Source organism: Engraulis encrasicolus, chromosome 14, assembly GCF_034702125.1.
Source record: "Engraulis encrasicolus isolate BLACKSEA-1 chromosome 14, IST_EnEncr_1.0, whole genome shotgun sequence".
Lineage (NCBI taxonomy): Eukaryota > Metazoa > Chordata > Actinopteri > Clupeiformes > Engraulidae > Engraulis > Engraulis encrasicolus.
This window is the reverse complement of record NC_085870.1, coordinates 567,839-583,664: the sequence shown is the minus strand read 5'-3', so window position 1 is coordinate 583,664 and position 15,826 is coordinate 567,839. Positions and strand designations below refer to the sequence as shown.

The 15,826-nt window shown below is 41.4% G+C and overlaps 1 long non-coding RNA gene across 1 annotated transcript; it reads left to right on the top strand.

The window, feature by feature from the left end:
* The first annotated feature begins 7,732 nt into the window (after positions 1-7,732).
* LOC134461957 (uncharacterized) lies at positions 7,733-15,803 on the top strand. The gene is made up of 3 exons (XR_010037464.1): positions 7,733-7,773; positions 9,229-9,346; positions 15,663-15,803. It is a non-coding gene; the product is annotated as an uncharacterized LOC134461957 (long non-coding RNA).
* Positions 15,804-15,826: the final 23 nt, after the last annotated feature.

The following is a 15,826-nucleotide window of genomic DNA, read 5'->3' as shown; positions in this document are numbered from 1 at the left end:
GCCCCATGAAAGATTCGAATTTTGGGGCCCCTTAAGGGCCCCTATCAGTGCTTGGGCCCCCTTAAGGGCCCCTATCATTGCTTGGGCCCTTAGAATCTGTACCACTCCCCCCCCCTAGCGGCCCCCATGGGTAAATTCATGCCCATTAAGGAGACTGGGGTTGATCCCACTTGGTTGCATTGATGATGCGTGACATGGCTTATCTTGGTCTAACATTTTAAAATCTTTGGTAGTGCTAACCAGAGTTGTCTGAAGTGGAAGTAGAAACACTTTTGCAGATGTAATTACAACACTTGTAGTATGATCATATATAGATGAAAACAGTGATGCAACAGCTTCAGCATTGCTACCAGTCAGGTCAAGAGTCAATGCAAGCAATTTCTGAGTTCCCGCAAATATAATACTTTGTTGGGAAGCAAACAATCATTAGCAAACCAAGGTAGGCCATTTGGGAAATGCTGTTTGAGAATGTTAATTGTTATGCTCTTGGTCAGACCAAGTCTCGAAGAGATTCGAAAGTCGATGACAATCAGGGTAGTAAACATCTACTTCTACTTCATACAAGCCTGGTAGCCTACTAACATACAAGAGTGAAATATTCACCGGCGTGTCATACAGAGCAAGAGGGGCCCCTGGTAGCAATGTGACGTTGAATTGGCGCCTATTTTCCTCAAATCAACGCTGTCGATTCAACGTCTCTTTGCTGCCAGGGGCTTCTTTTTCACTTTGGTCAATATCCCGCTCTCCTGAGTTAGTAGTCAATATCCCGCTCTCCTGAGTTAGTAGTCAATATCCCGCTCTCCTGAGTTAGTAGTCAATATGCCGCTCTCCTGAGTTAGTAGTAGGTGGGGGCCTACTACTACACTGTAAAACATCGCAAGCCAATTAAACTATCAAATGTGAGTTTCCCTGCTGCCTTGAGTTAGTAAGTTCATTCTAACCTGATTATCATCGACTTTCAAATCTCTTCAAGACATGGTCTGACCAAGAGCATAACAATTAACATTTCCCAAACGGCATTTCCTAAACGGCCTACCTTGGTTTGCTAATGATTGTTTGCTTCCCAACAAAGTGGGAGGAGTTCCCATATTTGCGGGAACTCAGAAAGTACTTGCATTGCTCTTGACCTGACTGGTAGCAATGCTGAAGCTGTTGCGTCACTAGGAGGGCACGGCCTGGCTAAGTTAATTCATCAATATTTCTTTCTTATCTTCACGGTCCTCAGATGGTTGTGTGAAGAAACTGGAATGCCCTCGCGTGTAGTTTGGCCAAGCACCACCAGGTGGCGTAAGTCAGGTTATGGGGGTGGCCCTCATCTCTCTCTCTCTCTCACACACACACACATACACACAAGGCAAGACATGGCAAGGTAAGGCAAGTTTATTTATATAGCACATTTCATACACAGGTGCAACAAAATGTGCTTCACAAAGTTAACAAATGTAAATGAAAGGAAACAAGGAAGAAAGAAGGAAACAAATTAGAGTCAAAAAACATTTCAAACATTAAGATAAAACATAAGGTAAACATAATAATAATAATAATAATAATAATAATGATAATAATAAATAATAAAGTAAAAAAAAAAAACACACACACACACATTGTATATAGAACAGAATTGTCAAGGGCAGTCATGGATAAGTGGTTAGGGCATCAGACTTGTAGTCCAAAGGTTGCCGGTTTAATTCCCGACCCGCCAGGTTGGTGGGGGGAGCAATTAACCAGTGCTGCCCCCCATCCTCCTCCATGACTGAGGTACCCTGAGCATGCATGGTACTCTCAAAAATACTGAATCAGAGCAAGATATAGCAAATTGCGATAATGATGGGATTTTAACATATAGGGTGTACTCACTTTTGTGAGGCACATTTTGAGACATTAATGGCTGTATTAAAATGATTAGTGAGCAATACATTGAAGCGACTATACTAAGTTGTACACTGACTACTGCTCAATATGACAAAGTGAAATATCTTTTATGTCCCATGAAAAGATCGATCGATCTGGGCCTACTTGCAAATCTCCAAAGATGTGAGGAGTGTACTCACTTCTGACACACACACACACACACACACACACACACACACACACACACACACACACACACACACACAGAGCTGTGGTGGTGGGCAAATTCTGCATATACTAATATAATATGCTAATCTACTACAACACTCTTTCTTGAGTGGGTGATGATGTCTTTTAACTGTTAAAAAAAAGAGGCCTTGCACACCTCTTTAGTTGGACAGGAGTGTAGGACACTCCGTGGGGTTGTCATTCAAGTGTAAATAAATCATGCATACTGTCCAGTCCACCAACAAACTTCAATACAACGTTTCACTCATATACATCTGACCATTTTTTTCAGGCGAGGAAGATGGAAACGTTGTATTAAAGTTTGTTGGTGAATGGGTGCTGGATTTCTTTCCATGCAACTGTACAGTCATGGGTGCAACTGGGCAGTCATGGGTGAGCGGTTAGGGCGTCAGACTTGCATCCCAGAGGTTGCCGGTTCGACTCCCGACCCGCCAGGTTGGTGGGGGGAGTAATTAACCAGTGCTCTCCCCCATCCTCCTCCATGACTGAGGTACCCTGAGCATGGTACCGTCACACCGCACTGCTCCCCATGGGGCGCCACTGAGGGCTGCCCCCTTGCACAGGTGAGGCATAAATGCAATTTCGTTGTGTGCAGTGTTCACTTGTGTGCTGTGTCACAATGACAATGGGAGTTGGAGTTTCCCAATGAGCTTTCGCTTTCACTACATCATCATGCTGTTCCTCTTCCTGAACAATAGTGTGAATGCTTTAGCCTACCTGTTAATTAAGAATCCAATAAAAACCCTATTTGGGTAAAAAAAAAGAAACAGTGGTGGTGTATCCTTTCTAATACGGCAATGTCATTGTCAACACAAGGTCACCTGGAGGGCATTGCAATAGTAAATATCCTGACTCAGTAGGAAACCAGGGTAGCCCCTTAATGCGCACCGTACCTCCAGTGGCTGTGATAGTCATTGAAAGGTTAGTTAGTACCATATAGGCTACTACACTACTATGACACAGGGCCTTTAGTAATGGACTAGTATGTGGTCATTGCCATTCTGGTAACATCGAATTCATAACGCTGTGTCTTAACGGGTTAAAGGAGAAGAGCGTTTTTTTTTTTGTAAGCATAACTGTGATGTCACGGGTGGGCAGCGTTGGGGCTAGGTTGTAATGAATAAGTGTTGTTCTAGTTGTGAAGTGTGATGTCACGGGTGGGCTAGGTTGTAATGATTAAGTGTTGTTCTAGTTGTGAAGTGTGATGTCACGGGTGGGCAGCGTTGTAATGAATAAGTGTTGTTCTAGTTGTTAAGTGTGATGTCACGGGTGGGCAGCGTTGTGGCTAGGTGGTAATGAATAAGTGTTGTTCTAGTTGTGAAGTGTGTGCAATCTTCTGCGCCTGGCGTAGGTGGTGGAGGAGCCATTCGGCCAGCAGAAGGTTGCAGGTTCGAGCCCCGCTCTGTCTGACCCCCTCGATTTGTCCTTGAGCAAGATACTTGAAAACCACTGACTTATATATAATATGTATATAAGCCAGTGCTTGAAACTAACCCCAAGTTGCTCCTGGTGGCATGGTGGTACCCTGCGTGGCAGCCACGTCCACCAGTGTGTGGATGATTGGGTGGATGGGTGAATGGGAGGCTTACACTGTAAAGCACTTTGCATACTTAAAGGAATAGAAAGGTGCTTTATAAATGCCGGCCTCCATTTTCCATTTGTGTCTGTCAGCAGGTGATGATTTCCACTCTGTGTTTGTTGGCATTCTGTACTGAGCTTCACTGTGTAGTGCCCTCTCCTCACTTGCACATTCACTAGGCAATGGCGCCATCTGGTGGTCAAGTAGGAAAGCACACACGGCAGACTTACCATTTCTCTTTAGATTTTCATAAATATTTACTAGGCCTACACGACGAATTAATATTTACTAGTATGACCAAAGTAGGCTATAGTAAGCTTTGCAGCTAAAATTTCTATTTCTGGAAATTCAAAATGACAGACCGTGGAGGCCCATAAAGAGAGCAATTTCCATGTAAAAAAATGTTTTCACAATGAATACTTAACCCCTTAAGACGCGGCTTTATGCATTTGTTGTTACCAGTATGGTAATGACCAATTTGTGGCGCATTACTAAAGGGCCTGTGTTCTGTCATAGTATTGTAGTGCTATAGTAGTTACCTTTCAATGACTATTACAGCGTGCCACTGGAGGTACGGCGCGCATTAAGGGGCTACAAGCAGCATGAATTCTGGAAACAAACTAGGCTACAGCCAGGTAGGCCAACCGTTCTGATTGCAGTAGATATATCTAATATATCATCTAAAAAACATTCTAGCAATCTACAATGCAGAAGTACCGGTATGTGGGTGGAACACTTCTGGCGCGAAATGGAAGTTCTGGAAGGTAAATGACCAGCAGCTCGTGGTGCGTCTTCTTTAGTTGCTTGCTGCCTTGCAGTAAAGTCATCATCATTCTGAGGTAAATCATCCATAACTGACATCTCAACTAGAAGAAGCGTCAATTTCACAGATAAATATCCTGGTCTGTTTTATTCGCTGGAACAGGTTAGTGACACTGCGTTTTAATAACTAATCTCTAACTAGTAATTTATGTATGATTCAATCTAAAACCAATGTAATCTAAAATTGGCTAGTTCACCCAGATTAGCATATACTACCTAGTCCAGCGCAGTAATTTGGCACAAGCCAATTTTCACTTCTAAATAGCTAGCTAATACACCGGCTAACTTCACAGCAGATTCAATATTTGATATGGCTAATGTGATGAATACTAACGGCAACTACATAGAAAGTTATTGTTAAGTAGGTATGATGATTTAACACAAAGGTGCTGAAAGGTGACATTATTGTTGGAAACATGAATGTTATTTTTGAATGTCACTCGGTGTTGAGGTCTAGAGTTAGTTTAGCCTGATTATCATCGACGCTCAAATCTCTTCGAGACTTGGTCTGACCAAGAGCATAGCAATTAATTAGCATTTCCCAAACGACATGGTTGACCCGCCTCCCTTGGTTTGCTTATGGTTGTTTGCTTTCCATTATATTTTTTATTCAAGAAAGCAGAAGTAACGTGCATTTAGTTACAATATCTTGAATTGGATACGTTTTCCATTCTTTTTAACAAACAAACCCCACCAACACACAACACCCATATACTGCTGTAAAAGACAAAAATAAATAGTATAAGTATAAAAAGCAAAGTTTCCTGTAATTAAAAAAAAAATGATTCAAGAGAATAATAATAACAATAATAGTGATCCTAGTTATAGTGGCAAAGCCCAAAAGGGAAAAACATAACAATAACAATAATAATACTGAAAACAAAATGAATAATAAAATAAAATAATAAATTAGTAATAATAATGACAGACAATTTGGGTATTACATACATGCACATATACATGTCAATAATTCAGCAAGATCAATAGCTTAGACTCAGGGCTCCATAGGCTTATGGAAGGGTCTTGAGATGTTTAAAGTACTCAATCAGAGGGTCCCACATCTTGTAAAATTGTCTTGTCGAACCTCTAGTAAAGAATTTATTATTTTTCGAATTTCAAGAAAAACATTAATTCAGTGAGCCAAACAGACGCTTTGGGTGGTTCAGGGGATTTCCAATGTAAAACTATATTTCTACTGGCTATCGAAGATGCGAAAGCAAAAGCATTCATCTTGTCAATGGATAGCTTGTGCTCGTCAACCAATACTCCAAAGATGGCCATATCATTCTGCAGATGGTTTTACTTTGGTGTGAAATACATCATTTAGTGTTTTACAGATAGATGACCAAAATTCAGTTAACTTGGGGCAATTCCAAAACATATGGGTCATATTTGCTGGAGCAGAATTAGAGCACTCACATCTGTCATCGACGTTGTCATAAATTGTTGAGAGTTTAGATTTAGTGTATTAAATTCTATGAAAGACTTTGAACTGTATCAGGCTAAGCCGAGCACAGGATGATATTCCATTAATTAACTTATTTCCTGAGCACGTTCCCAGAAGTATCCAGGAATTTCAAAGCCAAGTTCTTCAGACCATGCAGTTCTTAGCCCATCTAATGATGTTTCCTGAAGAGAGGTTATTATATTGGAAATATTTGCAATATGTCTGCCCAAATGCATAGGATGACGCAAAATCTTCTCAAGTCCTGAGTCTTCTGGGAAATCAGGGGGTTGTTTGCTTTCCGACAAAGTGGGTGGAGTTCCCGTATTTTCGGGAACTCGGAAAGTACTTTACCTGCATTTCTCTTGACCTGACTAGTTGCTACGGTGAAAGTGTGCACAGCCTGGCTAAGGCATACCTGTCAACCATCCCTAATTTCCCGGGAAACTCCCTAATTTTGACTCATTTCCCGATTTCTTCCCGATTTGACATTTTTCCCGGAATTATCTTGGATTTTTCACATTATCAAAAACCACCGTCTGTCCAGTAACCTAATTATAGGCCTACCCACGGCCCTGTCAGACGAGCCACACCCCCTCTTGAAGAGAGAGACAGAGGGCTTATCAAGCTACCTGCCAGAAGATTGTATGCCAGATGCCACCAAGAATTGAAGTTCCTTGAAAATACGAGCTGTCTGTCACCCTCGAGCTCCGTAGTTTTCTAGCGCTTGTGCGCCCACTCTTTTCCTCAGTAACCGTCAGTTCATGCAACGCTTAAAACAGCCTCGGAACAGCGAATCATGCGATTAACCTTATCACAAACCTGTAGGCAGCACGAAGTTTTGCATGAACAGACAACTTATGCGACAAAACAAGAAGAAACTAATTGCGCTCATTTCATTGTTTTGTTTCCATTGCATTGTTTTTCCACTCTGTAAAACATGTGCTGAGGGATTTTAGACAGGACTGTCTTTGCACGCGCGCTGTTGTGAAAAGCAGTGAGAATGCACCGTCCGATCCGTCTCTGTCATCCCGTTGACTCTCAGAATTTGGCCTTTAGAAAAATTCCCGGATTTTGGCTTAAAATATGGGCATTGTACAGAGTTGTTTTTGTTGTTCTGGTGGTTCTGTCTTTGGTGTTAGCTTAGCAATTAGCGAACGTGAGGCTGATGTAGTTAGAAAAAACAAAACGGTCAAGGTTTAAAATTAAAATACTGTTTCTGCATCTGACAGTTAGTAAATACAGACAAGAACATTGCGAACCAAGACACTTTTTTTAATTACTTGATTGTTAGACATTACTTGATTGTTAGTGGGTGTTTAAGTGTTACAAGTTCTAACTTAACTCAATTTGATAATGTTAAGCTTAAAGGAATGTTTATTTTTAACTTGAGACCTGGAATATTTGTCATTTTTTAACCTTTTTTTTTTTTTTTTTTTTTTTTACAAATCGAGTATCGGCCAAGGGTGATGAAAAAAAAATGGTATTGCATCAGCCATTAAAAAACCTGTATCCGTCGACCCCTAGTTGAGAGGTTAAGTTCTGATTACTTTTGATTTAATAAAATAAAACGACTAGAGCCTAGTAGCAGCTGGAGCATTTGGACAAAACACTGTGGCATTTATATGGGTGTGTGTGTGTGTGTGTGTGTGTGTGTGTGTGTGTGTGTGTGTGTGTGTGTGTGTGTGTGTGTGTGTGTGTGTGGAAATTGACGCTTCACACCAAAAGCTCAGCTCTGTTGAATTGGTAATGTGAACTAAAACCTCTCTATTTCTCTCTGATGTCGGCAGGCTATATTTCATGACCAGCCATGAGTTCCTCTGACGAGGTTTGTACATTGCAGTAGCCTACTTTACACCTGTACTCTTTGAAATATATATATATATATATATATATATATATTTTTTTTTTTTTTAACAGCTGTAGAGCTCTACTTGTGTCATGTTATGTGGTGAGCGTTAGCTACATGTAATGCAATGTAATATGACCAGCGGTAGCTAAATGTAATGTAATGTAAGTTAATAATGTACACCACAGTGATGCATGCAGGATATTTCATGTGCTGTACACACAAAAGAGTGCCTTCACCCCTCTGGTTAGCAGCATACAACACATGAGGCCTTTTTCAGATCAGAGCGGGGAAGCGGGTTGGGACCGAAGTGATTTTTACCAGCGGTGGCGAAAATACATGGAAACAGATCTGATCTGTCCTTCTACACCACGCCACGCTCTAGTGCAGTGGTACCGGTCCGTGGACTATTGGATACCGGGCCGCACAACATAATAAAAAAAAGAAAAAATCCTGAAGACATGCATTTCTTATGAACTGCAGTGTAGAACATCTCAAATATAACGTGTAGTATTGCCATATTAATATTTGCATTATTAGACATAGCACAAGTATTTCAATTTTTAATAACAAGCAAACTGTTCTATTTGCCTTCCGATCACTAGTTGAATGTCAAATGCGCCACGTGTGTATCTGGCCTATGCCTTCAGCCATCAAGTTATCTACATACAATACATACAGTATACACTCTATCAAGTTAGCTACATACAATACATACAGTAAACACTCTGCTACATACAATACATACAGTATACACTCTGCTACATACAATACATACAGTATACACTCTATCAAGTTAGCTACATACAATACATACAGTAAACACTCTATCAAGTTAGCTACATACAATACATACAGTAAACACTCTATCAAGTTAGCTACATACAATACATACAGTAAACACTCTATCAAGTTAGCTACATACAATACATACAGTAAACACTCTATCAAGTTAGCTACATACAATACATACAGTAAACACTCTATCAAGTTAGCTACATACAATACATACAGTAAACACTCTATCAAGTTAGCTACATACAATACATACAGTAAACACTCTATCAAGTTAGCTACATACAATACATACAGTAAACACTCTGCTACATACAATACATACAGTATACACTCTGCTACATACAACACATACAGTAAACACTCTATCAAGTTAGCTACATACAATACATACAGTAAACACTCTATCAAGTTTCCACCTGAATTCAGTCATCTCTATCACACAGATCGACAGAGACACACTTGCACATCTGTGTGACTGTTTTTAGGATGTGAAGGGAACATCAGCTAGAAGCATGCATTAGCTAGAACACACACACACACCTATTGCATTTTACTGACAAACATTATGCACCTGTGTGTGTGTGTGTGTGTGTGTGTGTGTGTGTGTGTGTGTGTGTGTGTGTGTGTTTCATCTAGGAATCCCTGGAGAAGCTGAGTGTGTATTTAAGCACGTCAGAATGGTCTCAGCTGTTATTTTGGGTAAAGAAGAGGTACAAGAGGATGAAAAGAAACTACCTCTTCATGCAATCAATAGGTAATGACACACGCACACACACACACACACACACACACCACCTGTTCATTATATCCATAGGTAATAACTAGAAGTGGGCCGTTATCGGCGTTAACGTGCTGCGATAATGTGAGACTCTTATCGCGCGACAAAGAAAATATCGCACGTTAATCTATTCTCAAAATATGGATTTGGGGTTTGGGGATGCGCGTCACCATAGCGTTCGATTGACAGACGCTTTCAGACTGCCCTCCAGTCGCTTCGCCTCTCCACCTGTTGCTCAGCAGACCTACTGAATATGAAGTGTTCGCTGTAAACATTAATCTCTCTGCCGTGGTAGGTGTTGTTTTAGTGCTTTTTCATAAGTGGTAGACTAGAGAGACGTTATTGTTTGAGGTGAAGCAGACATTATTGTGTACCAGCCCGACATAGCCTACATTTCCTCACGCATTGCATGGAACACAAACAACAGTCCTGTTCCAGAAATCTTGCCTGTGCCATAATTGCAAAACATTCCGTTTGATATAGGCCTACATTTTGAAGATTGTCAAACTGAAACTGTCAATATCTACTCTCGCTGAATGTTTGTGTTATGATCGCGCATTTGCGACTCATGTTTGTCAGACGGTAATACACCTCGCGGTTGTTCCGCTTGATATAGCCAACCTTGCGGTTGTCGCGCTTGACTTTTTTTTAGCGAACTGAATTCATTTGGAGTTGTAACTCCGCTGGCATTCTAACACAGAGAACAACTGTCAGGTTTAGACCAAATCGATGTGGGCCAGTGCTTTAGGGTCTAGAACTAGCTCTAGAAATGTAGTAGTAGCCTGGCTCTGACTTCACTGTACCTGCTGCGCAGCTCCTCCCTCTCTAAAGGAGCCGCTGCCCTTTTTAACAGTCAGTGGCAGATTCTCTCTCTCTCTCTCTCTCTCCATTAGAAATGCTGAATTGTTGAGGTCATTTTGTTTAAATAGTCTAAATGTTTGATAGATTTATCTGTATTTGCCTCTACAATTTATAGCACTGCTCAATTTGAAATGTCGGTATATTATGGTTAGGTTAGGTTAGGTTAGGTTTCTTTATTAGTCTCCACGAAGGAGAAATTTGCTTTGGAGACAGGGAGGTTGCAGCATCATAAAAAACACATAGAACACATAGGACACGTGACACCAACACAGAAAAACAAACAACAGTAAAAACAATAGAAGAAAAACAGTGTAGGCCTACATGCTCAGAAGCACTGGATGTCCTAACCCACTGCCCCTGACCCATCCAGTCCATACACCCCCCCCCCTCCCCCCTCCACACACACACACACAATCAGTACACCCCCCCATACACACACACACACACGCACACACAGCTCAGCACCCATCCCCCCCCACACACACACACACACTCCTACAACCAACCACACCTTCACCCTGCAATAAATAACTAGGTTACATCCATTCCATAGATTACATTAAAAAAAATAATAATAATAAAAAAATTAAAAAAAAAGATAAATAGTAAACACAGGGATACATTCATGTTTACATATCCCCCTCCCAGCTTTTACCAGTTTCCCTCCCCACCAACAGTACCAACACTAGCTACAGAGGTCCATTTTGTCCCACTCAATCTCTCTTATTCCCTGTTTATTCAGTAGCTTGATTGAATGGGGTATAAAGGAATTTTTAAAACGATTATATTTGCACCAAGGGAATCTGAACCTCCTCCTAGAGTTCAGAAAGATGTATTCTCCATTTAGTGCATGATCACCATCCGCTACAATGGTATTCGCCTGACTGATAGTGGCCTGCTCAAAGAGCTCCTGCGGGTTAAGGGGGGGCATTACCCCCATAATCTTACCTGCATTTTTAATAAGTCTTGAGATTTCTGCCCTGTGTTTAACTGTGAGATTGCCAAACCAGCTGGTAATCCCATAACGGAGAACAGACTCTATTGTGGCTCTATAGAAGATTAACATTATGTTTTTACACACTCCAAAGACTCTGAGTCTGCGCAAAAAATGGAGACGCTGGTGTATCCTGGCACAGACATTGGTGACCTGGGTGCGCCAGCTAAGGTCGCTATCTATATGTACACCCAGGTACTTAAAAGTTTTAACCTGTTCAATGGCCTGGCCATGCACAGCCACTGTGCCCTGGCCACAGAGGGATTTGGGGTCTACCACCATCTCTACTGTTTTTTTTAGTATTGATGTGTAGTAAGTGTGAATCACACCAATCAACAAATGTATCTATAGCTGTTTGGTGGCTGTTTACCTTATCATTATCATGTTTAGAGAGCAGGCTAAGAATAACAGTATCGTCCGAGAATTTAATAATATACTGATTTGGCCCTGAACTGACACAATCATTCGTATACAAAGTGAACAAAAATGGTGAGCTGACGCAACCTTGGGGCGCGCCAATACTGCAACACGTTGTATCCGACAAAGTAGTATTGAACTTGACCCGTTGTGGCCTATTTGATAAAAAAGAATAATACCACTTAATTAAAAACGGATTTACATTCAGCTGAATTAATTTTTCAAGGAGAATGTGTGGCTGGATTAAATTAAAAGCAGAGCTGAAATCAATAAAAAGAAGTCTGGCGTAACCTGCGGGATTCTCTATGTGTTTAAGCACTAGATGCATTATGGTTGCAATGGCATCTCTGTGCTGCGGTTCTCAGTGTAAGCGAACTGGTACTTATCAAGAGCAGGTTGAACACTCGTGCGCAGTTTCCCAACCATTATCTTCTCGAAACATTTAAAAACATTAGAGGTTATGGCCACGGGCCGATAGTCATTATCCTCTTGAGGGCTAGGTTTTTTTGGGATCGGTAAAATGATTGAAGTCTTCCATAACTTTGGAATGCTGTGGGAGTCGATGGACAGCTGAAACAATTTAAGCCAAATTGGAGATAATTCATCCGCAAACGACTTCAGGGTAAAGGCTGACAGACCATGCGGACCAGTTGCCTTCTTGGAGTTTATACGGTTGTGCTCGGAGTAGGTCTACATCCGTAACCTACCATGACACCGTATAGGAATACTGTTCCCCCCTGAGTCATGGCCCATTCTGTGCACAGGTGTAACAGGTTGTGCGCCATACCAAATATGCATCACTCCACGACTACTATCCGTAATCACGTATGGCAATCTATTAATAAAATCAATTCTGTGAGAGAGACCCTGCGTCCACCCTGACCAGGGCTCTACAGTGCGAGCCTTTTGCTCGCATATGCCCCTAAAATAAATGATTGTGCGAACCAAATAATGTAAAGGGCGCACGTGTGCGAGTAGATGTTTTATTAACCCTTTCAAAAAACCCTTTTTTTGTATTTTGCTCCTAAAATAAATACACCCCATAGAGAAACGCAGGAACGTGTGAACGAGAGAAGGCGCAAAAGACAGCGTGCGAGTCGCGCACATAGACACAGAGGCAGACAGACAAACAGTCGGGGGAGTTTTGAAATAAGATAAGCGTCGGGAGTATCGAGCGCTTCCACTGACGGAGAAGAGCTGGAGAGAAACTTTGGCGCTAGAAATAGCTAATTCTCCGCTTAGCACAAATGCTAACAAATGCTCAACCTGTTAACTTTGTGAGAAGAAATAGCTTGCACCTATCTTGTAAGTACGTGGCTAGAACTGTTTATGTTACTCCTCCTGAGACCTTGGCAAGGGAGGACACTAATGTCGCCTTCACGGGCTCGGGACCTCTCGAGACAGCTGACGACACTGCTCACGTGACAGCCAAGTTCTGGACTTTGGCACATGAACGCCACTGATCCCGGAACAATCGGAAATCATGCGTGTTTTGTTTTGGTTCTCTTTTCTTTTTTTTCACCTTCACTTGAGCCTCCACACCCACGACATATCATTTTAGCTGAAGTAAGCCAAATTAAACAGTCAGAGACCAGCATTGCTGTCATATATGCATCTGCAATTGAATGACATCAACTGGTGTTGTTGATAGTGATTACAAGACGATATTTTAGCTTTTATGATACTGTTTACATGTCAGTTGCATGCATGGGCGCCATGTTGATGATGCGTGTGTCGTCACACAAAACACAAGCTCGGGAACTCGTTGTTCTATACTTCCGCCAGAGATCAACCTCGATAATTATCGATCTGACATTGCGTCACCAAATGTTCACTCCCACTTTCCCGAGGTTTTAGGTCGGCTTTCTGGGGATTCTCGACTTTTTGAACGAGGTAATAGCAGGCTCTCTGTGCGCTCACTTGCTCAACTGTCATCATCATCACGTCACGTCATGTGAAGTCAGTATTTTCTTGGACAGTCTCAGGGTGTAGCCTAGGTTTTTGATGTGCAAGCCTTCAATATTGCCAAATTGTTATTTAGAGGAAATGTGTTTGGTTGGCATCCACTCTTTTTTGTTTCATTTCTAAAATGCAAGTATAGAACAATGTTGTATTTTCAAAGGGTTATGTTCAGATTACTGAGTTGCTGTTACTGTGGTACCAAATGCAATTTAAAAAAAAGTGTAACCAATATGGGTAGTCTATGGGTACTCATATGCGAGTCATTGTATTTTCAGGACAGAAGTGTAATTGCCTCTCTGGTCTCTCTTTTAAAAAATCTGCCCCCTGACCAATTTCATCCCAGCTCCCTGCCAGATCATGAATATTTACCTATGTACCAGAATAAATTTCAAGTTTTGCTTAATGGCTTAATTTGTGCATTTCATATAGGGAGGGGAATATGTTCCTTTTTCTTCTCAGCCATTTTGAAGTGCACTAACATTGTCCTTTTAGGATGTCTACAAAAGTAAAAAATGTCCCTTTCAGATAGTCTCAAAAGCCCCATTTACCTTCATTTTTTTAAAAATCGCGCACCACTTAACCACCCCCCCGGTCCTCCCTCATACTAAAAAATCCTGGAAAAAGCCCTGTTATCCTATCTTAAATAACACTTGTCTTTATCTTTTTCTCTACTGCTGATGCTTCTTAACAGTAGGTGACAACATCACCATTTATTAATATTGGGGGAGATGATGTAAGAATCATTATACCGGTAATTCAACTTTTTGTTCATAAAAATCACTGAAATGCCTCGGTATTAATCAAATTATACATTTTCCTACATGTACCTTCTACAGCCAAAAAAAAAAAAATCAGCAAATGCTTCAATTTCATACTCGATTCCAGCTCCTTAACACCCCCCAAGTGACCAAATGCTTTGTTTGGCTGGTACATAGGATAACTTAATAGCCACTTAGGCCTACTAGCCAGACTGGTGGTATGTTTGACTAGTAAGATTAACAGCCATATTGGCTGGTGATCAATAAAGTTAATTTAGAGGCCTAAATTCCAGCACACTATATCATAGCATTTTATTGGTGTTATGGTGTGAAACAAAAAAAAAACATCTTCCATGAAAGTTTAGTAAATTATGGTAGTTCAAAGTACTGTGAATAAGATAAGATAAACTATTTGCCAGATACACGGGATGTTAGGCTAAAATGCATTAAAATGCAGGAAATTGCATCTAAGAAAAGTTTTTCTGGGGGAGGACCCCCTGCCTGAATGAAGTGTCTCATAGAGCTCGAAAGTCCCGCCCCTTAGTTCCGCGTTTCACAGGACCTAAGCTGACCATCTAACAACATGGTAGAGAGTAAATATCTTCTGATCTCAGTCATGATATGCGCTGGGCTACAAATATGCTGTTTAAGAGGCTAGATAAAGATTATTCATGCAGAAGTATCAATGTTTTGTTCCGAGGCCGTCGGCATGAAAAATATGAAGATACACACCTTTCTAAAAATTTTGGGGGTTCGTACGAAAAATTAAGCAAAAATATCAGAAACAACATACATGGAGCTCGTGGCACAACTCGAAGGGGATCGAAATATCATTTTAATACCGCCATTGGATTACATGCTACGATTTTCGGCTAAAAACGCCGTTGAGGTCCCATGAAATCGGGGGAAGTGACGTCACTTTCGAGCTCTATATCTTCCCTGTTGACATTTGGCAACCCTAGGTGTAGGGCAGACTATGCTAAACAAAGTAGCCTCTCAGATGGGCCCGCCGGCGACCCCGTTACTTTGCCATGCCAAGTTGTTGCGCCGTGAATTGCCGCGCCGCGATAAGTTGCTACTCAAATTTTTTTTAAAAGGTTGGCAGGTATGTAATTGCAATGTAATGTAATGTTTTGATACATTTATTGAGGAATGCTCATTCCTATTTCCCTCATTCGTTCTCTCTGTATACCTCTTTCTTTATCAATTCTTCACCTTCCTCCCTCCCTCCCTCCCTTTCCTCCCCCTCTCTCTCTCTCTCTCTCTCTCTCTCTCTCTCTCTCTCCTGTTTCTCTCTCAGGTCTGTCGTCTCAAGCTCCAGAGTTCATGAGGAAGAGGGGCGGGACTAAAAGACAGAGGGCCACGCCCCCACCACCACCGAGTGACACCAGCGATTCAGAAGAGGAGGAATGGACACCCAGAAGCATGGAGAGACCACGACCAGGTCACTCACACACACACACA